Source organism: Dasypus novemcinctus, chromosome 1 (assembly GCF_030445035.2).
Source record: "Dasypus novemcinctus isolate mDasNov1 chromosome 1, mDasNov1.1.hap2, whole genome shotgun sequence".
Lineage (NCBI taxonomy): Eukaryota > Metazoa > Chordata > Mammalia > Cingulata > Dasypodidae > Dasypus > Dasypus novemcinctus.
Window position 1 is genome coordinate 101,008,164 of NC_080673.1, and position 22,672 is coordinate 101,030,835.

At 37.3% G+C, this 22,672-nt stretch overlaps 1 protein-coding gene and 1 long non-coding RNA gene across 2 annotated transcripts in view; one reads left to right on the forward strand and one right to left on the reverse strand.

The window, feature by feature from the left end:
* EMCN (endomucin) overlaps positions 1-7,801 on the forward strand; it is a 239,097-nt gene extending 231,296 nt beyond the window's left edge. Inside the window, exon 12 of the mRNA XM_058294943.2 lies at positions 7,118-7,801. The gene's annotated coding sequence lies outside the window, so the exon portion shown is untranslated. The remainder of the gene's footprint in view (positions 1-7,117) is intronic.
* Positions 1-22,672, reverse strand: part of LOC111764985 (uncharacterized) — a 219,129-nt gene that overhangs the window by 134,870 nt on the left and 61,587 nt on the right. The gene's annotated exons all lie outside the window — the stretch shown is intronic.

Genomic DNA, 22,672 nt, shown 5'->3' on the forward strand with positions numbered 1-22,672 from the left:
TCCAAGTTTTTTCACTTGAGATCCCAAGTGAAGGAATCCTGCCTGGAACATAGTTTTGTGACAGAGGGAAAAGAATGATGGTAGAACCATAAAATGGCTCTTGAAGCTTCTATCAATATCCCATTAGCCAAAGCAAGTCAAGCAGCCAAACCTGGTATTCATGGTGTGGGATAATTTTCTCACATGGAAGGTCCCAATAGGAAAACCAGAGAATATTTTGAACAAATGACACAATCCAACTCACCATCATTAAAGCTATAGCCTAAATCCCCCCATGATATCAGCATATTCTTTCTTTTAGACACAGGTTTCTCAACCTCTCCTCTATTGGTCTTTTTTTTTTTTTTTTACTATTTATTTATTTATTTATTTATTTATTTTTGTCTTTATTTTTTTAATGTTACATTCAAAAAATATGAGGTTCCCATATACCCCCAATTCCCCCTTACCCCACTCCTCCCCCCATAACAACAACCTCCTCCATCATCATGAGACATTCATTGCATTTGATGAATACATCTCTAAGCACCACTGTACCTCATGGTCAATGGCCCATGATCTTTTAAACCAGATAAATCTTGGTGGTCTGTGCATTGTAGGATATTTGGCAGCATCCTTAACTTGTACCCAGTAAATGCCAGTAGTCTCCTACATACTCACCCATTGTAGAAATCAGAGATGTCTCCAAACTGGAGCAAAATCACTCCCAGTCAAGAACCACTGCTATCTATACATCTTTAAAGAACAGGAACTATGTCTTAGTCAATGTGGCATCCTCCTGGCATTTAATACTATAAAAGATTTACATTTAATAATTTTTATGAAACAGAATGGACACTAGAGCAATTAGGCAAGGAAAAAAATAAGATCCAAATAGGAAAGGAAGAAGTGAAACTTTCACTATTTGCTGATGACATGATTCTATACCTAGAAAATCCTGGCAAATCCACAGCGACGTTACTAGAGCTAATAAATGAGTCCAGCAAAGTGGCAAGATATAAGATTAATATGCAAAAATCAGTAGCATTTCTAGGCACTACTAATAAGTATCCTGAGAACAAAGTCAGGAAAAAAATTCCCATTTACAACATCCACTAAAAGAGTAAAGTATTTAGGAATAAACTTAACCAAGGATGTAAAGGAAAACTAAAAAACATTGCTAAAAGAAACCAGTAAAGACCTAAATAAATTGAAGGACATTCCATGTTAATGGATTGGAAGACTAAATATTGTTAAGATGTCATTTCTACTGAAATTGATCTAAAGATTCAATGCAATTCCAATAAAACTTCCAACAGCCTTTTATGAAGAATTGGAAAAGCTAAGAGAGTGGGGGAGAAAGGGAGGATGCTTCTATATGTGACTTTTCTGTATCCTACAGTTTCTTCGAAGAGAATATGAAAACAATAAGACTCCGGGGGAATGTATGGAAGAACAATGTCACTGTTTATAAAAGACAACAGCTCTTACAGTGATGAAAAACAATAAGACTCCGGGGGAATGTATGGAAGAACAATGTCACTGTTTATAAAAGACAACAGCTCTTACAGTGATGAAAAACAATATTAAAAATATATTTTTATATTATTTCCAATTTTTTCAATTTTTTGGATTTTGTTATTTTAAAAACTATTATTATTTAATTTTATTATTAATTTTATTTTGCTATCTTGTTGGTTTCATTTTTTAAGAAGTCACAAAAGGGTCACAACTGTGACAGGGGAGGACCATTGGTGCAGTGTGTCAGTGATGGGGGAGGCATGGGAGAAAGTTCACTTGGGATATACTGCTAAGGCATGTGAATATGTACAAGTATTCATGAGCATTGTGACAATGGGTGGAGATCCACACAATAACCAAAAGAAAATCAAATTCCCATCCTGGGGAACTCTGTCATATTCTCTAATGGGACAGCAAGAATCTCCTGAGTAGAATGGCAGTGCCTAGTGAAGGTGGATGGACCGGTGCAATGGGCCCTTGATATTGATGACTGTACTTATGAGCCTTTTCTTTTGAAACTGAAACTTAGCCTAGTATATGTTGCCCAGGAATTATCTCCTGAGAGCCTCCTTGTTGCTCAAATGTGGCCTCTCTCAAAGCCAAACTCAGCATAAAAATGCATTACCGTCCCCCCAGCATGGGACATGATTCCCGGGGATAAGCCTCCCTGTCACCAAGGGATTATTGCCAAGTGTCAACTACTAATGTACCTGGAAAAAGACCTTGGCCAAAAGAGGTTGAAAGGGTAAAGTTAAATGAGTTTTTATGGCTAAGAGATTCCAAAGTATGTCTGGAGATCATTCCAGAGGTTAAAATTATGCACATCTCAGCAGGATCTCATTGACTGTCCCAGTCACTATTGCCTCAAATAGTAGGGTTCCTTAGTATTCTAAAGACATCCAAACACTATAGGGAGGGCAGGCAGTCCAGGAGTTTGACACCTGCCAGTGGGCTCTACTTTGGAATTTATGCTCCCCAGTGTGACAGAGTTGGACTCATTTGTGGTTTCCCTACACATGGCTCTTCTACCCCTTCTGTTTAAACCTTTAGTTAGTACTAGAGTTGATAGGTATATGTCCAAGAGACTTAAATCTTTGGGCTGTTGATGTGTCTGTTGGACCCTGAATCTCAACAGCATTGCAAAACCTACTCTCCAGTTCATTGGACTCACCCAGGACAGCTAACATGGAGATGATTGTGGACAACACCCATCCCAAGGAACAGAGAGAGTCCTCAACTGCAAGCAAGATGGTCCAATTCATACACCCATGGGCTCTAAGCCCCCTCTCAATTAGAGGCAGAGAGGGCATCATCATCCCAGAATCCTCAGGATTGGAGAATGAACAATGTACTAGAGTGGACTGTTATTTTACTATAGACTTATTTTTATTCTAGCAATGGAAGAACTTTTATCATTAATGTAGAAGCAGTGGCCACTAGAGTTTCTGAGGGGTAGAAGAGGGAAAAACAGTTGTAAAATGGAGACATTTTCAGGACATTGGAATTGCCTGAATGACATTGCAAGGATGGATATAGGCCATTATAATAATTTGTCATAATTTTAAAATTTGTGTGGGACAGAGTGTAAACTCTAATGTAAACTATAATCCAGGCTTATTGGCAGTGCTCCAATATGGGTTCATAAATTGTAACAAATGTACATACTAATGATGTTGGTAATGTTGGAAAGTGTGAGAGGGGCAGAGAGTGGAGCATATGGGAATCCCCTATAATTTTTAGGTAACATTTATGTAATCTAAAGTATTTTAGGGGCTGAAGTCTCTCTTCAGACCCCTGCCATGCTGGTGGAGGGGCTGAAGTTTATTCTTCAGACTCCCTCCATTGGAAGAGCTTCCTAATAAACCTTCTGTCTGAAAAATAAAAAAGTATTTTAAAAATTAAAATTTAAAAAAAAAGTTTAAATTTAAAAAAGAGTAGCTTCAATTTCAGATAAATAAATGAACCTAAAGGGGGAAAAAATTTAAAAAAAAAGAACAAAGTTAGAAGACTCTTACTTCTTGACTTTAGAGAATACTACTTGGCTACAATGGTAGAAACACCACAGCACTGGCATAAAAATAAATATGTTGATCAATGGGATGGAATTGAGAGTTTAGAAATAGATCCTCACAATTATGGTCAAGTGATTTTTGACAAGGCTGCCAAGCCCATTTAGCTGGGTCAGAACAGTCTATTCAACAAATGGGGCTGGGAGAACTAGATATCCAAATCTCATACCTTATACAAAAATTAACTCAAAATGGATCAAAGACCTAAATATACATACTACAACCATAAAACTACTAGAAGAAAATGTAGGGAAACAGCCTCAAGATCTTATAGTAGGTGGTACCTTCTTAAAGCTTACATCTAAACCCAAGCAATGAAAGAATAATTATATATATGGGACCTCCTCAAAATTAAGCTTTTGTGCTTCAAAAGATTTTGTCAAGAAAGTAAAAAGGCAGCCTATTGAATGGAAGAAAATATTTGGAAACCACATATCTGATAAGGGTTTTATATCCATGTTATATAAAGAGATCATATAACTGATGTGTGGGCATTTTCAGGGGTTGGAGTTGTCCTGGGTGGTGTATGTCCTCCCATGGCCCACTGGGTGGACTGTGGGAGAGTGTGGGCTATGGTGTGGACTACTGATCATGAGGTGCTGCGGTGCTCAGAGATGTATTCACCAAATGCAATGAATGGGTCATGATGATGGAGGAGGTTGTTGTTATGGGGGGAGAAGTGAGGTGGGGGGGGGTAGTATATGGGGACCTCATATTTTTTTAATGTAACATTAAAAAAATAAAGACCAAAACAATGGAGAAAAGATTTGAATAGACATTTTCCAAAGAGAAAATACAAATGGTCAAAAACAAATGAAAAAAATGTTCAACATCACTACTTATTAAGGAAATGCATGTCAAAACTACAATGAGATACCATTTCACACCTTATAGAATGGTCATTATTTGAAAAAAAAACAGAAAACTACACGTGCTAGAGATGATGTGGAGAAATAGAAATACTCCTTCATTCTTGGTTGGAATGTAGAATGGTGGGTGTATCCTCTGGGGAAGTAAGTTTGGAGGTTCCTCAAGAACTGCCATATGATCTAGCAATCCCATTAGTAGGAATTTATTCAGAAGAACTGAAAGCAGAGATGCGAATGGACATTTGCATACCAATGTTCTTAGCAGCATTAGTCATCATTGCTTAAAATATGGAAACAACCCAAGTGTCCATCAACCAATGAGTGGATAAACAAAATGTGTTATATCCATACAATGGAATAATATTATTCAGTTATAAGAAGAAATGATATCGGGATGCATATGACAAAATGGATGAACATTTTGAGGACATTATTGAGTGAAATAAGCCAGGCACAAAAGGTAAATATTTTATGGTCTCAATAATATGAACTAAACACAATGAATAAAATCATGGAGATAAACTCTAAAGTATTGATTACCAGGAGATTGAATGTAGGTTGAGAATGGGAGCTGATGTTTAATGCATGTAAAATTTTTATTAAGGTTAATTGTAAAAGTGTGGAAACTAATAGAGTTGATGGTAACATATTATAATGAGTATAACTAACGCTGATGATTCATAAATGTCATTGTGGCTGAAAGGGATAGTTTACAAATGTAAATGTCAATTGAAAGGAGGACAGAGGATAATCTAGGGACTGTATAACAGTGATTTCAGGGTGGATAAAGATTGTAGTATATATATATATACACACATATATATAGTATAAATATAAGAATGTTTTTCTATTACAAAGTGTTAAGAATATAGTGATACCTGGGGAAATTACAACTAATATAACTTATGGATGATAGTTAACAGTAATATTTTTGTAGCAATGGCAAAGAAGATACTATATCAATTTTAAGGGATAATGGAGGTAGAGGGGATATGGGATTTTTCCTTTTGAAGAAATGAAAACATTCTAAAATTGATTGAGCAGATGACAGCAAGCCTCTGAAATGAAAATGAGAACCACAGAGTGTAAAATTTGAATGGATTGTACAAGGCATGAGACTATATAACACAGTGAATCCTGTGGTGAATGATGGACAGTAGTTAACAGAATATGAGAACACTCTCTCATGAATGCTAACAAATATATAATACTAATACAGTGTGCTCATAACTGGGTAGGTTGGGGGAAAATACAGCAAATGTAAGATATGGACTATAATTAGTAGTAAAATATTGACTATAATCTTTCATTATTTGTAACAAATGTTCCCCAACAATGAAAGGTATTGGTGGTGGGGTGATATATGGGAGCTCTGTATGTTATGCATGTTTTGTTTTGTAAGTTCACAAGTTTTCCTACACATTTATTGTTTATGTATGTTTGTTTATGAATGATAAACTTCAATAAATTGGGGGGAAAAAAGAATGGAAATCCAAGAACAAAATTTTCTTTATTCGAATATTAAGGGCAATGTTTATCTATGAGATCTCTTTTGAGTTAAAACAAACAAACAAACAAAAGAAAACACACAGACTTTATAGACAGAAAGTCCTAAGTATAAATCCTGGCTTCTCCACTCTGAGACTTTGGGAAAATTGTTAACATCTCTAAACCCCAGTTCCTTCATCTTCAAAGTGGGGACAATGGCATTCCCTTGGCATTCCATGGTGATAAATAAGTGTATGTTGCCTGGCACATGGTGGCTAGCAGCAGCAAGAGCAGGCTCACTTCCCCTATCATTCCATAAAACATGAGATGTTTAAAAAACTCTTTGCCCCTTTGCATAGAAATGCCAGACGTTACTCCCAGAAAGGAAACAACATGATCCCACAAAATACTGCCTGCATTTGTTTCTCCACAAATCAGACTTGTTGTCAAGAAACTTGAGCCCAGGGCTAGTGGATTTGCCATGAAACACATAAGCTAGGATATGAGTAACAGGTTTTTGTGGCACTTTCCTGGATGTCAGCAGAATCTCACAAACCAAATAAGTAAAGTCCAAAACATATGCATTCAGCCACTTATCAAAACACCAATAAAAGGAGCTGATAATAGTGCCACAGTTGAGGCAGAGAAGGGAAGTTTGGAGCCACAGAACCCAGTAAAGTCACATGTGAATACATTTCATTTTAGAATGAGCTTTACTAAACAAAACCATTTCAAATAATGAAAAGAACCTTCAGATGACTACATACCATACAGTCAGGAAATATTAAAATGATAAATTTATTCTATATTTCTTTTAATCCAACCATTTGGGTAAAGCTGTGTTGAAAATTCACTGGTTTTGCAGTTAGAAAGTATAACTCAGTAATATGGAACTGGCCTTTTGTAAGAGAGTGGCATATTGTGAAATTATTAAGATGTGGTATTTTGTATCAACATGTAAAATACCTCTTTTGTTTTCCGGCTGAAAACTTCTCGGCATAGCAATCATGACAAATTGAAAATACAGAGAAAAAGAACAAAGTCTCAGTTTATAAAACATAGGCTATACATTCTACTTCAAATTAGCCTAATTCACAGTCTAATAAAACTAAATTTGAAGGGCATGTGGCTTTCTATGTTTTTAATGGTTTGTTTTCTTTTTGTTTTGTTTTGTTTTTAACGATCCTTCAGATATTCAAGCTGGCAGAAAATTCAGACATGAAAGCTCTGGAGACTGAAACACTGGATTCCCCAGCACTTGTAGCAATCGCTTCTGAAGCAGCAGCAACAAAGAGCTAAGATTTCAATCCAAAGAGCGTTGTGATGCTGCCTGTTTTCTTCAGTTAAGCTGAGGTCAGCCAGCTCAAATGATTAAGCGTGTTTGACCCTGCACATCAACACTCAGAAACATTCTGCCGCAGGGGTCGGCATCCCTGCGCTCTGTAAGAAGATCTCTTCCTCTGAGATGGTGCAGCTATACTCCATGTAATCCTCCCAGGATACCTGCCTGCCATCTGGCCCACAGGCCAGTGATCTCCTTGTAAACAGAAATGTGGTAACCAACTTTTCAGCAGCAACAACACACCTCTAAAATATATTTTCTTCTCTTGCAATTTTCGGGAGCCTGATGTCGAAATTTGGCTTAATGCGCCCCAGAGGCCAGCCTCCACCTATCTTTACTGAATTCCAATTAGATAATTAAACTAGAAATAAAAAATCTTTGGGAGGTGTAAAATAAAAGTTGATTCATTATCGTCCATGGTTTAATTTAAGGCTGACTGTTGTGTAGCGTCATTCCATTGATTTTTTTCTTAAATTTTTCTTCTACTACCATATATAACCTAACATTTTCCCTTTTAACCACATTCGGATGTATATTTCAGTGCTGTTAAGTATGTTCACAATTTTGTGCTGTCATACAATTATAAAACTGTGCTTTCATGAATTGTGACAAATGCATCGCACCAATGCACGGTGTTAATAATAAGGTGGTATATGGGAATTCTGTATTTTGTTCATGATTGTTCTATAAACCCACAACTGCTCTAATAAAAACAACCCCCCAAAACAAAAGAATAAAACACAAAACAAAGGCTATTATATTATGTGCAGCTTAATTCCACAAAGCATTCCCAACCACTTTTCAAACTTAATTAAAGATTGAGTTCTAAATTCAGAAACCTTTTTTCCAAATTAATACCTGCTTTGGTGAAGGTTCTGGGTCTGTCATATGATATTTTTTAAGGATTGAGAAAGAATGAATGCAGAGACCCTCATTCATGCGTGCATTTAATCAGTAAATAATTATTCAGCACCCATTTTGTGCCAACCAGTGTTCTGGGTACCTAATAGTAGTAAGGTTCTAAGATCTGCTTGAAGCTTTGGTTTAAGCTAATTGAAATTAAAAAAAAAATAAAAGTAAACAACAACAAATACATATATATATAATTTAGGCTAAAAATTGAATCCTTTCAGTCTTTTTTAATGCTCATTTACACTGACCTTATCATTCCATCATGGGCATCCAGTCAGGCACATTACTTCCTTGTGTGCTTTTTTAATATATACTTTATAACTCTTTCAACTGTGGACAGATTTGCAAAATAGAACAAGAATTATTTTTTCAGGAAGTGCTTTTGGTACACAAAGCAAAAACAAAGGCCTATCAATATAAGCTGTTTTGTCAGTGCTAAGGCACTTTGCAAAAGGAAAAATTATTTTAACTGAAGGTAAAAAGTGTTGACAGGAATTCAGTGCATTACTGTTCTGGAAGACTTTTAGGAAAACAGAATAATTTTCAGTTGTCAAAAAAATTTCCTTGGGGCACTGTGGCAAAACTATTAAAAAACAAAAACTTTTGTTAAATGAGGAAAAGCGGGTTTATTTCTTCTTTCTCCTTTTTTCCATTACCTTAAAATATATATACAATTTTCTTATTCAGAATTTTCCCATTTCTTTTGTAGAAACTTTAGAAGATTATTTAAATCTCCCTATATGGTTATTATTTTTCCTTTATTTTCTTCTTTGCCAAATCTTTTCACTTGTTCCCTTGACAAGAGGATTGGCAATATTTTACATAATAAATTAAGTGCAAGGTGAGATATTGCCTTTTCCTCTTTTTTATTCATCCCTAATTGATTTCTTCAAATATTCAATGTGTCTTATTGTTATTCACAGAGCAAAACTTTTGGCAAGTGCTAGCCAAAAGTATCACAGAGCAATGTTAGGCTACTCTGCATGATGGAACATCATGTGTTCAAGTGAAACATCTGAATATCTGGAAATTTCCTAGATAATTTTTCCACCTGGACACAGTATTTAAATTAATGGAAATGAAGTTTTTGTTTTTCACCAGGATGTCTGTTTCTAGCCAGAGGGCTAGAAACTGAATCTTTGTAATGCTACAATTGCCTTCCCAGTTTACCTTCCTCAAGAGGAAGACATAAGTTCATCAGTGTTGATTAGGACAATAGCATTATAACATTGACTTTTCTTTTGTCTTCTATCATGGTAGGCTAGAGAAAGAACAAGATGCAAAGCCAACTGTAATAAATGTCACTCCTTGGGCTATTCTGCCAGGTTTCCCTTTTCCCAAAACATCATTAGCAATTTTAGAATAACACACAAATGCACACACATACACACAACATCCACACACACACATCTCTATCTCAGAGACTATGACATTATCTTGTAAAATTTGGTGATGATTTCCACCATGGAATTTACCAAAGTATCTTTTGAACTGCATATTAGCCTTGCTGGGCAAACTTATGGGCAAATAATAGAGTGTATTAATGGATACTATGCTAATGGCTTATTTTTATTGGCATCAAATCTCTCCCTAATGACTGTGAGTCTCCACACTGTGATATGCTAAGGGCCGGAGCTGGGAGACTGGGCAGCACAGGGAACGCAAACCTGAGGCAGTCAAACGCTGAAATCTGAGACCTGCTCCACAGATCTGCATGCTGATCTGAGTCAACACTAAGCGATAGGAGGAGCCAGGTGCAGTCCAAGGGAAACGGGCTGACAGAAACAAGACTAAGGAAACCAGATTTCAAATTAGGGCTAAAACTTAAGCCCAGAGGGGAAATGCAATGAGAACAAGAAACCCAGGCAAAGCCAAGTGAGGTAGATGACTGAACGGTGACTAAGGGGGCTGCAGCACGAAGCATTATCTCAAACCGCAGCAGGGGCTACATTGACCCAGACACCTGAGACATAGGCTTCAGGCTCTTTCCAGACCCCACTGGCTGATGTGAACGCAGTGCCTAATCTCTTGCCAGCCCAGATCCTTAGTGGTTCAAAAAGCAGGTGGAGCTCTGTAAGCAGTAACAGGCTTTTGGTTCAGCTCTGCAGACCCTTATGCAAAACCTTGGAGCTAAATATTTTGAAGTTCAGAATTTTGAGATATGAAAAGACAATATGTCATGCAACAATTTGTATGTATGGAGCTTCAAGGGGATTATGGTGAGCACAAAAGCCAATCACAAAAGTTACATCACATATGATTCCATTTATATAGTATTCTTGAAATGACAAAAATACAGAGATGGAGAATAGATTAGGGGTTGCCTGGGATTAGGGAGAGGGGAAGAAGGAAGGTGGCTGTGGTTATCACAGGGTAGCACGAGGGATCTTTGTGATGGAACCATTCTGCCTCTTGACTGGTATGTTTACACAACACCTAGGACAAAATTGAATGGAACTAAATATACACAGATGCATACACACACACACAAGTGCATATAAAACTGGTGAAATCCAAATAGTCAATGGATTGTATCAACATCAATTTCCTAGTTGTGATATTTGTACTATGAGGGAATTAGGTAAAGGATATCTTACATCTCTCTGCATTATTTTGTATGACTGCACGTGAATCTGTAATGATCTAAAAAAAAAAAAGCATCAAAAAAACCCACAATATTTTACATGGTTCTGTGAGTTAGAAATTATTTTAAAATAAAAGCTTTTTTTTAAAAGCAATAACATACATAGGCGGTGTTTTATATAAGACTCCAAGCAATGGCAAACACATTAGCATTTCTTCAGCAAAGTGTGTGACTATTCATACCAAGAGAAAGCAGATTTATAAATAGCCTACTGTCAGCATGGGTCAGGTTTGTGGTCAGTTGAGTTCAGGTTTAGTCATGTTTTATTGCCAAATCAGCCATGAAAACACTTTCATTTTCCAGAGCTTTTTGGATTTTAAAATTAAAAATAAAGAATTATAAACCTACACTGCACACTAACCACATAGAAGAAGGCATGGATAGAAATTCAAAATACGTAAAAACATGTATATAATCAAATATGCATTAATTTAGAATTAACCAGTTAGGGTTATCTACCATTTAGCATTATACTCTTCTCTGTTCCTTTTAAGTGGGGTAGAAAATAGATTTGACCCTATCTGAAATGCTTGACCATAATGCAGATACTGCATGAGTATAAACTTTTCAGTGTTAAATGAGGATTGGTGTTCAGAATTTGCAGTGGATCTCATTCAAATTAAATCTGAATTCAAATGATGGGAAGGAAACTAATTCACTCACCTTTATCTGAGTTCTTATATCTTGCCCTAATCTGTGCTATTAGGAAGACCTGTCCTACTGAATTATAAACATAACTATGTCTCTCTCTCTCAGTCTTTTTAGTACTTATAGAATAGTGTCCTTGCTCTCTAAGGTGAAGGAAGAAGCATTCAACAATGTGACCACAGTTGATCTCAGTGGAGGGTCCCCTCTCTTTTCTTTCTCCCCATTGCACACTATATCCCTGCAATACTTAATTACTTCCAGTTTTCTGAATGTGCCATGCCTCTTTACCTCCATGTTTTTACACATGTTCCTCTCTTGGTCTGGAATACTAGTCTCACCTTTCCTTAATTAGCCACCTCCTATTTGGCCTTTAAGGTGCCATTTCCTCCTGGAAGCCTCTGGAATCTCTCCTTTCTCCTGTCCTACCACTTCTGATCTCTGAACCCCTATGCACCTCTCTAAGAAAGCACTTATCATACTACACTGTGCTATAAACACCTTAATGTTAGGAACTGAAAATGTTCTACTTCTCAGATCTTAGCACAATGCCTGACATAGAGTAGCTACTCAATAAATAAATAATAAATATTGTTTTATGAATGGATAAACAAATGAGTGCATATATGCATTACTAAAAAATATCAAACAAAGTATCACTATTATTCAGATCAATTAGACACACACCCTGATGAAAATATTATTTGCCTTACTTCCTAAAGATTGTTTTTGGGCTGTGGTTATTTATCAAATGAATATTGAAAAGAACCATGGGAACATGGGATGGTATATTGGAAATGGTCAAATTTGAACTGATTTTGAGGGATTGTTTTTGAGGTCAAATGAAAAGGAAAAGAATTAGCTTAAGCAGAGTCAGGAATGAAAAGAGTATAGTTCAGGAAAAAGCAAATAGAGTTTAAGATTTTGAAAACTGGAGCCAGATTGCAAGGGTTCCAGTCATAGCTCTGCCACTTGTTAGCTATAAGACTAGCAAGTTACTTAAACTTACTGCCTAACTTTCTTCAAATAAAATGGGAATAACATAGTTCTTATCCCTTCAGTTGGACTAGGTCTGCTAGAGCATATTAAAAGCAACCAATTAGAACTCAGTCAAAAATGTAGGAGGAACTCAGCAAATAGTAAAGTTATAAAGTGCGGGTGTACATTGTGGGGAACTTTAACTATGTTCCTTATCTATTTTCTAAGCCATAGAAAGCCACTGAAGATTCTGAGCAACAGAATAATCTAATCAGATCTATTTTAAGAAGATAGTTCTGTTAGCAGGAAGGGAGGGAGAGACCATAGAAAAGAAACTATTGCAATAATCCAGGGAAGCCTTGAACAGGATCAAATGACTTTTGGGACAGAAGAATTAATGAAGAGGGAGAAATTAAAGATGAGTTTATAGCATCAGAAATGGGGAAGATAATGATAAAATAAGAATCAGGAAACAAGTAGAATTTATTTTAAGACATGATGAGTTTGGGAGCCTTCAGGAAATCCACATAAAGATGATACATATCAAATCTTTTTGGATGAATATCATGTAAATGAAATAGAAGACAGAGCATATGAGCAATTGTAAATGAGGCTCTGGAGCTGATAAAAGCTTTGGAACTAGAATTTAACCTTGAAATCATCCACTTCAATTTAATCCTTGAACCTCTAACTAGTCACAATCACTAAGGGTGATCACACAAAAAAGTGGAAGAAAGCCAGCAGAGGATTATCCTATGATGAAAAACTCCTACTGGTCTTTTTTATCTCAACTTAATGGTCAGTTTCCACACAGATCTCCTACTTCCTTCTCTCAGAAATCTTGTATCCAGTTCTCTGGCAGTGTTTAAGTGATGATTTTTTACTTAGGATAATATGAATCCGAGTGGGGTGGCATTACTTAGTGGCAAAGCAATAAAAAGACAGTCAGCCCACAGTATTGGCAGTCAGGAGCCCAGTAGAGGAAACAAAAGATCTTCAATCTTCTCTTTAGATACTGGTTCAAATTTAACCACAGATTCTAAAACACCCTACACACAAACGAAGGAAGGAAGAAAAGGAGGGAAGGAGGTAGGAAAAAAAGGAGGAAGGAGGGAGGAGGATATTTATAACCACATCTAAAGAAAACAGGAGAGCTCAGAAACAGAATCCTTAGGGAACAGAAATGATTTCTTATCAAAAGTGTTTCTTTCAATTCCTTCTTTATAATTTGCAAAGATGGACTCAGAGAAAGAGAAAAGGAAGATAGGGAGGGCAAGGGTTTCATAGGCAAAACTAAGTGAAAACAGGAAATTGAAAATCATGAAAAGAATTGTGGTAAATAAAAGTGACTCTTGCTCCATTTATGCTTCCAAAATTGTCTTAATTATTCTAACATCTTTTGTCCCACAAAAGATAACTGTTCACCTCTCTGTTCAGCTGGGCAAATGATAAAGAAAATGGTTTCTCCCACTTGTAAATTTTCTTGACCCACATTTTGCTTGTTATTGAACATTTAATGGTTCTTTAATACTGTCATTCAAAAGCATTAGATAGATTGAAGTAAACATTACAACATATTTATAATGGATGAGAGAGAAAAAAACAGGTTAAAACAAAGTATTAATAAGAATTAGTTTCTCTTTGAAATTTATTAATCCACAATGATTGTGTTGGTTTTTAAAATGCTCTCAAATTCTTTGACATGTTTCTTATGGAAATATAGGGTCTATGTCCCATCTCCTGGAATTTGGGCAGGCTTGCTACTGCTGCAACCAATAATGTGGAAACACCAGAAGGTGACATCTGAGGTTGGGTCATAAAAGTCCATGCAGCTTGCCTCTGATTCTCTTGGTGCACTGGGAGAAGCCCAGCCCACATGGAGGGGCCGAGTGTTGGCAGTGCAATGGATACTCCCAGCTGAGCACAGTCACCAGAGTATGTCAGTCCAGGCACCAGACATGTGAGCAAAGAAGCCTCTGTAAATTTAGATGCAGCCCTTTCAGTCTTCCCAACAATGACCCCAGACAGGGTGGAGAAGAGGCAAGCCACTCCCACTGTGTCCTACTGTAATTCCGTAAGTACAGAATCCATAAGCATAATTGAAGAGTTGTCATTTTATGCCACTAAATTTGGGGTGGTTTTTGCACAGCAATAGACAATAAATTACTAACCAAAGAGACAAAGGGATGGCTAAATATCACACTGAAATGTTTTTAATGTGTTGGGAAATGTGGCCAATCCCCTCTAATCTCTTTTGGAATGAAGAGATGGGGAGGAGTTTCTTACTGTGATAAAATGACCCTACAAGACATTATTGACTATATTTAATATCATTTTAATAAGGTAAAAAAAGATCTCCTTAAAAATAAGTATTTTTCCTAAAGTCCCTTTCATTTAAAAAAGAATTCACCAGCATTATTAGAAAGCATGAGTATTGGGCTAGAGAATGAAATTTTACACACTCTTCTGTCTTCAGTAAATGTTCTTAGACAGAGATGACTGGGGTGTGGGTAAAGATGATATTGAAACACAGAGGGTTGAGGTGGTTTGTACTCCATGTTATTAGCAGAGCTAGAAACAAAGACCAGAATAAATTAAAAGATAATACTTTCTTTTATTGGATTGGTTTTATTGTCATGTGATTTGAAAAATATTTGCAACAAAGATGGCTGTCCATTGTTCCAAAACAAAACTTGATATTTTTTTATTTTTTTTCTACCTCTATATTTGTGATTTTTTGAGATAGGACTCATAACAGGTTTTTTAAAAGTTCATATTAGAGACTTATTAAATGTTTTATTATGTTTCCAGAGCCTATCTCAAGGTCACCACATATACAGCCAAGCCACCTATACTTTTTATATGTATAGATGTACAAAAAGAGATCAGAAGTCCTAGATTCAAGTAATAGCCCACCCAATTGCTAAGTGTTCGTTGATAAAAATAATCCTTGAAAGTGTCTGAGATTTATTTCCTGTAACAGGCAAATGGTGATGACAGTTCCTCTAATGCCACAACCTGAGTTGTTGTTAGGCCTGAATGATATAGTTTACGTGAAAAGTGTTCTCAAACCAAGGCACATTAAAGAAATGGTATTAATTATAACTAAAGTTCATAAATTTCAATATCAAATTGCTTAAGAATTATCAAATGTTAAACTATACTGTATTTTAATTTGAAACATTAATTGATATTTCATAAAAATCTATAACCACGTATGTTTATTGACTCTCAGGTAAACAGAATATTCAATTAATCATTGGGAGATTAGATCTCCTAAAATTGTATGATTGCTAATTTTTTTGAAAATGTTATGATTTGTACAAGAAGAAAGTATGTGCTATTAATCACTTATTCTCACAACAAAATTTATTGAATCTGCTGAAGTATCAGGCATTGTGCTAGACACTGAGGAAACACTGGTGAGTGGAATAGTCGTATTCCCTGTCCTCGTGTTTCAGAGTGAAATGGATGCAATTTGCTTCCTGAGTGAAGAGAAGCCTCATTAGATGAGCATATCATATAAGTGTGCAGGAGAAAAAAGGGTTGGAAAATCCATTTTGCATTCAGCATTCAACTGTGAATAACAAAAATTAGCCTACAGTACTTAAACATATTACAATTTTATTCTTCCACATAAAATACATCAAAAGGAGGCAGTCCAGAGCCAGAAATGTTGCTCTACAAGCTCATGAGGGTCCCAGGCTCCACTCATCATTCTGCTCGATCAGTCTTTCTGCTCTGCCATCCCAAATCCATGACTTTCAGTCTTGAAGTCATGAAATGGCTCCTGAACTTCCGGTCATCATATCTACTTTCTAGCAGGAAGGAATGAAAGAGAAAAGGGAAAAATGTGCAAAAAACCCTAACTCTCCCTTTTTGTTCATCCCTACCAAGAATGGGAAATGGACATTGGATGGGGAGCTAGAGGTTTCTGTCATAGCTCAGGAATTAAGGGTTGGATTATTTATTGTGGATCAAAAGGGGCCATAATCCTGTCAATACAAATTAGATGAGAGCAAAATATGTCTCTCAACAAGGTAAGCTGGATAAAAAGGAAAAAGAATAATGATATATAGATTCAAATCAGGAAAAGTCTTGGCTTTTAATGAGGAAAAGGATTTTGATGCCAAGACAAAATAGTCTAAATGTGTTGCTGGGAACAGGACATTTAAATGAAAACCTTGTAGCTGAGGGATAAGGTATGAACTTCAGGAGAAATGAAATAAGATAGATGGTTACAGAGTTGTATCGACCCTTCAAGCCTAGAGAACCGAGAACAAGTTCGCTGGCTCTTTCTACTCCCATATCCTTGGACAACCATGATAATTATATAGCAAGCACTCACTCAATATGTGTTGAATGAATTTGTCATGACACTCTTTCCCACTGTGACTGGCCATACCCTCCGAATCTCTCTTATTCGTGTCTCAATCATTACCAATTGACCATAGATCCAGTGAGAGGGGAATCTACCAGTCACCCTCAGGCTGGAGTCAAGTTAAGGGATGCTCAACCACCTGTGCCTTGGAAACTTCAGTATTTACCTCAAATCCTTCCTTATTATTTAGTCAAGACATTTTTTTGGGGGGGAGGCAGATATCAACAGGACTAAGAGTATATATAAGCAATGAATTTTCCCCTCTTGACTTAGAATGCAAAGAGTGTTGGTGGTAGCATGTATCTAAGAAATGAAGTAGAGAAAAGAGAATTCTGTATAAAATCCCAAACACAAGTAAAACTTAGGGAACTATGAAAACAGCTGCCCTCTCCACATATAGTATCTCCTTGTGTAGTGTGTGCATTTGTGTGAGAGAGAGAGAATTGTGTTTTAAGAGAGAGCAAGTTTTCTTCACAATCAGAAAACCCCAGTTGCCTTTTATTCTACTTAAATCATGGTCAGTTGTAGATTATTCTCTGAGGACAGAAAGAAGAAGAGAAAGAAACATTTAAAACATCAGAGAGACTGTAGAAGGCATTCATTCAATTAACATCTATTCTGTGCCTACAATGTGCAAAGAACTGGTGTGTGCTTCGATGGTGAACAAAACTACCACTGCCTTTATGAACAGGTAGGGCAAAGTTGAAGCACTGGGTAAAGCGAAAGAAAATGATGAACATCGTGCTGGAAAGAATTTGAAATTAGGGGGGGAATACATAAAGAGAAAATGCCAGTAAAGAAGTGAGGCCCATGCAGGAGGCCTACAAAGATCTGGACCACAGCAAAGAAGTGAAAAAAGGAGGACTTTACCTGACAAGATTGAGATAAAGTATTCCTAAGCATTTGATTTGAATCAATCTTAAATACAGCTATCTATAGACACCCTCTCCCCCCAATATTTTAATTGATTGTTTTTAAGTTCTACTATTTCTGTTGTTGAAAGCTTGAAATACCACATTAATGGAAATGTAAGCTGATATTGATAGAGTTTTGCTTCCTGTAATATACATCCTTTCTTAAGTTCAACTTTCACTGTCTTCAAAGACTGTCAGCCCATGGAAAGCAGGACCAACCTTCATCCTCAACTTGATTTTATTTAGAGCCCAACAAAATGCCATGTGCAACAACTGCATACTTAATAATAACTTCTTGTATTTTTATTCTTATTTAATCATACTTATCAACAGCCAAAGAGCACAATATTGAGTATTAACAAGTTTCCTGGTCCTCTTCTAAAACAAGTCAGCCCTGGCCTCATTGAAACTCATTTTTTCACAAACATATCCAGCACTTACTGTTTGCTCTTGGTCAGGCATGACGTTAGATCTTTGGATACCATGATGCAACATGCCTTTTCTAGGTCCTCATTTACCTTTCCTGAGAATTTAGAAAAATTAACAAATATTGAACGTTTATCAAATTCACCAGTGACTTCCATTGTCGAATTTTCTTTCCACAACTTACCCCACTTCTTTGAAAGTCTAAATTATTGACCACTCCCTCCTTATTGAAACAATCTTTTCATTTAGTTTCTGTGGCATAAACTTGGGTTTTCCTCCTTTCTCTCTGCAGGCTCCTTCTTGTCTCCTTTGTTTTGCTGTACTGCCTCTGCTTAGGTGGGTGTTTACTGGGATTCAGTCCTAGGGCTTCTACTGTTCTCTATCTATATATATGTTCCCCAAGGGATATCATCCAGTTCCGGTGCTTTAAATATTTTCTCTATGCTGATGTTATCCAATTTCATCTTTCCAGTCTTAATCTCTTTTATATCCTGCAAACTTTCTATCCAGTTGCCTTTTTATCTTCCCCATATCTCTGCAAATCTGTTCTTCCCCCAGTCTTCCAATCTAGCGTTGTGAATTATCTTGGGATTCCTCCCTCACTCTAGATATGCATAAAACAATGTGCTGGGTGCATCTTCTCTTTGCCCATCCCCTCTCCACCTTCTCCATCCTTCCCCATCCTGCTCTGTATCCCAGGAAGCTGATCCTGAATAGGCTGTTTTATCAGGCTCCCTGCCCTCTGGCTTTCTATCATGTTCGGTTACTGGGGAGCACCACAGAGATCAGAAGGAAGGAGAATAAAGTTAAAGTATCCTTGGTTTCCTCCCTAAAGCGTTACTGCAGGTTGGCTACTTGATGAAGTTCACATCTCCTTTCAAGGCGTTTTGCTCCCACCCAGGTTCCAGTAAATGCTCCCCTCCATCATCCATTCAAACCCTGGGGTGGTAATTATATCTCTCTGTTGTTATCACCATGATATTTATCATCCTTTGTGGAGAGTTGTTAAACTCTCCTCGATTTCCCAATTTGAGTATGCCATCTGTTTCTTACTTGATCTGACACATGGCACTACCTCCATCACCACTGCTCTCCATAACCCTTACCAATATCATTTCTTATATGGACTACTACTAGCCTCCAACTAGTCTCTCAACTTCCACTTTTGCCCTGCCACATTCTACCAAGAGGCTGCATTCCCTTTTACTCTCCCTCCTGCTCACCGTGCTTTTCTCTTGGTTCCTTGAACACATGGCACTGTCCTTCGTTCTCTGTGTGCTACTTCTAAAATTATCTTTCTCAGAATTTTGCACACTGCATCTTCTTGATAGCTTGATATCAAGTGCCAACTCCTCAGTAAGGCTTTCCCTGCCACCCAATATGAATCTGCATCATCCTTAACCCAGACTCTATCCCATCACCTACACTTATTTTGCCTTAGTTCTCTTTCACTGTTTGAAATATCTTGTTAATATATTTATTTGTTTCTTGTCTCTTCCATATAAGAAAGAAGTTCCCCAAACTTTTTATCTTTGTGCCTAGAAAAGTACCTGGCACTCAAAAGTATATGTTAAATAAATGAAAAAACTAAATTAATCTAATTGAATACTTACTCTGTGTCAGATACTATGATAGTTATTTCAAATTCATGTTCATTTGATTTTCCCAACAACTCTTCACGACAGGTATTGTTAACACAAGCATAGAGATGAAGGAACTGAAACATTAAAATATTGATAACTTACCCCAACTTACATAGTAATAAAAATGTAAGCAAACATGCATATTGGGCATATGCATATGCTCAGATGTTCATTGGGTATTGTCATAGTGGACAGAATTACACATGACAACTGAAGGAATGCTGAGTTCCCATCCTGGGAAGCTCTGTTGCATTCCCCAATGGGACAGCAACAATCCTCCAAGTGCAAGTACAAAGACCAGTGAGGAAGGACGGTCCAATGATGGGCCCTTGATACTGATGACTATGCTTATGAGCCTGTGTGCTTGAAATTTCAACTAGGCCTAGAGCTGCAGGGTGTCTAAGATTTATCTCCTAAGATCCTCCATATTACTCAAATGTGGTCACTTTCTAAGCCAAACTCAGCATGTAAATACAATACCTTCCCCCCAAGCATGGGACATGACTCCTGGAGATGAGCCTCCCTGGCACTGAGAGGTTACTACCATCACCAGTTAGTGATGCAACTGGGAAAAGACCTTGAATAAAAGGAGGAAATGGCAAAGACAAATGAGTGTATATGGCTAAGAGACTTCAAAATGAGTCAGGAGGTGTCCAAAGGGGTCGTGCTTACAGATGTCTCAGCAGGATCCCAGTCAGCCAAAGTAGATACAACCCCAGGTACTGGTTCTCCTGAGGGCTACAGAGACCCACAGTTTCTATGGTCATGAAAGATGGCGCTGGAGTTCATTGCCTTGCTAGTGGGCCCTACCTTGGAATTTGTGCTTCTGAGAGTAATGGAGTTGGACTCAGATGTGACCTCTCTACACGTGCCTCTTCTGTCACTTTTACTGAACCTGTGATTGGTGGTAGGGTTTATGTATGCTTAGGAGACCTGACTCACTGGACTCTCCATGTGCCAGCTGTACCCTGAGCATCTGCAGAGTTACAACACCAATTCTCTGGTTCGTTGGACTTACCCAGGTCAGCTGATGGAGAGATGAGAATGGTCAACCACCACACCAGGGAACCAAGAGTGTCTACAGCAGCAAGCAGGAGAATCATATCCATCAGTCATGTGGTATCTATGCCCTTTCTTGATTTAAAAGTGGAGTGGACATTGCCATCCCAGGGTCCACAGGATGAAGGAATATAATATTGATTAGGGTGGACTTGCTGGCCTCCTACTATAGAGCTGTTGTGACTCTGCAATGGAAGAAATTGTATCATCGATGTGGAGATGGTGGCCATACCATTACTGAGGGCAGGGAGAGGGAGAAAGAGGTGTGATATGGGGCATTTTCAGGACTTGGAATTGTCCTGAATGATATTGTAGGGACAGGTGCAGGACATTGTATATCCTGCCATAACCCACTGGATGGAGTGGGGGAGAGTGTAAACTACAATGTAAACCATGGTCCATGCAGTGTGGCAGTGCTCCAGGGAATATTCACCAAATTCAATGAACATGCCATACTGATGAAAGGGGATGTTGATGTGGGAGTTGGGGGGGGGGAGTGGGGTATATGGGAACCTCTTTATGTTTATTAATGTAATGTTTTGTGTGATCTATTTATTCTTTTTTTAAAAGACAATAAAAAAGTAGCCAGAATTTGAACCCAGATCTGACAAAAAAGGTCATGCTTTTTCCATTACATCATGTGCTAAATAGACAAATGAATAATTAAAATACAGTGTGAAGAGTGATATAGGAGAGGTAAGTACAGAGTGCTGTAGTAGTTCATGAACTGTTTATTGTGCATTTACTATAAGGCAGAATCATGCCTGATGATGGGAACTCTAAGACAACTGCAAAATCTATGATGTGTTGAGTGTGTACTATATGCCAGGCATTAAGTCAAGAATTGAACCCTCACAAAAAGGCAACATAGAGATAAGAAAACTATGTATGTGTGTAATTTATATATATTTAATATATAAATATACATATGTATCTTATAATTAGAAAAGTTAACTAATTTTTCCTAAAACCCAGAGAATTAAGATGAGAGCATAATCTCAGTTACTACATTAATTGATACTTTCAAAATAACGTGAAAATTTCCATGACAGAGAAAGGCTCTGGATCCACAGAAGACAGAGTCTCAGGCCAATCCCTGAAAGCTCCTAGTAAGGACAATCCCTTTGCTGAATCTTGAAAGAAGACAAATAGTGAACCTAGAAAAGAATGGGGAGGTGGAAATGCAAGGATGGGAGGGAGGAAATCCCAGGCAGAAGTATCGAAGTTGAGCAAGGACATGAAGGGATAGAACAACATGGAGGACCGTGTGGAGACTCCATCCATTAGGCTCTCTACTTTATATAGTTTGAGGTTAGCTATAGCAATAAAGTTGAAAAATGACCCGGAGCATCGACTAGATCTTACATGTAATCTTAGCACCATTGAAGGGTGTGAAACACCTTGAATAAAATTGCAGAGCCATACTGTGAAATATAAATTGAAAAGGGTCTTGTGAAGGAGGAAAGATGGTAGGGAGGGAAAAGAGGAAAGAAGAGGGAAAGAGAGAAAAAGGAAAGAGAGGGCAGGAAGGAGTAAAAGATATTAAAGATGCACACGCAACAGATGAATGATGGTTTGAGAAGGGCAAAACTGGACACAGAGAGAAGTTTTAAGTAACTCTGGTAATATTCCTGGTGCAAGATGAATTTGGACAATACAAACAGAAATGTAGAAGAGGAAATGGATATAAGATACATTTAAGTAGTAAAATATAGGAATTAAGGGAGGGAAGATACTAGCATGACTCCAGATTTCTGGTCTGGATAAGTGAGTAGATGTGTAATTAGGAACACAGGAGGAAG